Source organism: Rhagoletis pomonella, unplaced genomic scaffold, assembly GCF_013731165.1.
Source record: "Rhagoletis pomonella isolate Grant_MI unplaced genomic scaffold, Rhpom_1.0 Rhpom_scaffold_00003, whole genome shotgun sequence".
In the NCBI taxonomy this organism is placed as follows: domain Eukaryota; kingdom Metazoa; phylum Arthropoda; class Insecta; order Diptera; family Tephritidae; genus Rhagoletis; species Rhagoletis pomonella.
Genome location: NW_023458557.1, coordinates 90,620,281 through 90,622,194, shown reverse-complemented (window position 1 = coordinate 90,622,194; position 1,914 = coordinate 90,620,281). Strand labels below are relative to the sequence as shown.

General features: G+C 35.9%; 1 long non-coding RNA gene across 1 annotated transcript; it reads left to right on the top strand.

The window, feature by feature from the left end:
- The first annotated feature begins 439 nt into the window (after positions 1-439).
- On the top strand, positions 440-1,225 carry LOC118735759. Its single transcript, XR_004992638.1, has 3 exons — positions 440-926; positions 1,032-1,131; positions 1,184-1,225. It is a non-coding gene; the product is annotated as an uncharacterized LOC118735759 (long non-coding RNA).
- Positions 1,226-1,914: the final 689 nt, after the last annotated feature.

Sequence of the window (1,914 nt, the reverse complement as noted above, 5' to 3'; positions counted from 1 at the left end):
TATTTCGTTTAATTTTTAATCAAATTGATTTTAAATTTTTAAACAGGTGGTAACTCACTTAAAGAATATTTTCGAAAAAAGTCGCTTTTGAACCAACATCGTTTATCACTTGAATTTTAGTGATTTTTTTAACTTATTAATTAATCTTTTTTTTTGTAATTTTTACCAGGTGGCAGTGCCATTAAAAAATATTTTCGAAAGAAATCGTTTTGGAGCCCCTTTCGTTTGACACCCACAGGTGGCAACTGTCTTCAAAAAATATCCTATATCAACTGCTGAATGGAAGATCGACCCATCTAGGCAGCCGGTTCGAAAACGTCCTACCTCAAAAAACTTTTCAAATACACCCTACTTCAGAATTTTGTTGAAGAACGCCTTAATTTCAAATTGTTCGAAAAACGCCCTATCTCAGAATTTGGTTGAAAACCCCCCGATTTTAAATGCAAATATGTTGAGATAGGGGGGTTTGAACTAAATTCTGAAGGAGGGCAATGGTTTTCTACCGATAATCATAATTACTGCGATAAGCCGTGGCATACTAAAATAATTAAAAAGAAAAATTAAAGATTTTTGGTAATCTCAGAAGAGACTTTGGTGTGAAGCTAACGGGATATGCAGACGATCCCGCTATAATCGTATAAGGAAAATTTAATAAACAAGAAGACCAAAATATTTACGTGAACACTAAATTTAAGCCAAAAGAGCTGGGTCTGGATCTGAATCCAGGCACGATGGAGTTAGTATTATTCGTCAAGTCTGGGATCTGTGTAGTATACTAAACTAAACGAAATCAGATGAGCTGGCAGCTTCCAACTTAAGTGTGAGTAACTTCATGGATACCCATGGCTGGCCAACAAAAGGAAGGACCTGTTCTGACCCGACTGCACTCGATATGAACAACTGGGGCTAATACGCCAAGGAGAGAGGTAATGGCAAATTGTTTGATCTAAATCGACGGTTGTAGTGCCTATTAAGATTAAGAAGGCAATGTAAAACGTCTTATTTTGTATTCATTGATATTTACTTATTAGCCCCATCAAGCTACCAACCTTCTATGTCCATACAATGCGCCATGGGAATCGTCTATTATTCGAAACCGTGCTGGTAATCTTTTTCTCTCAGCTGCTTCAGGTTAGCTTCAATGGACTCAAAAATCTTATTCCTATTAATGCATATTTCATAGGCGTAGGATCTAGCGAACAAGGCGGATGGTTAAATACTGGAATGTTGTACTTGGTTAGAAACCTTTTGAAACTTTTTTAAATAAATTTAAAATTTCAGTAACAGGTTTCCCAAGTTTTACGAGAAAATTCCGAAACCGGTTTGTCTCCAAAACACACTGACAAAGGATGACGAAAATTCGTTCCAAAATATATCATACTCCTACCCATTTGGAAGCACTGGAGAGATCCGAACATTGATTGAGAATGGACGAGGTTCGTAAATAGGATCTGGGGCTTATGCCTCCGATACTCCGCTGTCAACGCTATGCACCAGTTTTGGTCTCAACCAAGTTAATCTAACCGTATATAATCTGTAAATTTCAGAATAGTCTCTACATAAACACTGCAAAAGATAACAGAACGCTGAGATGACAAGTTCGAATTTGTGCAATAAATCGAAATAGAGTTTAAAAAGTGTGCTGAAACAAGTCATAAAATGTGTTATGCATAGCATTAGTTGTGACCAATTTTTCAACAGATATGTATTTCTAGCAGACGGTGAAGAGAAAAATTAAGCTCGATTTGTGTGCTTACAATGAGTCAGTTACCTAAAACTTATACTTTGGACCCCATAGAAAAATATTTATTTAGTAAGCGAGTAAGCAACAGGGCATTGTTGGGCAAACACAAATATTTATTCTAAAAAGTTTTAAAATAATGAAATTACACAAAAGTAGGCATAAATTGGGCA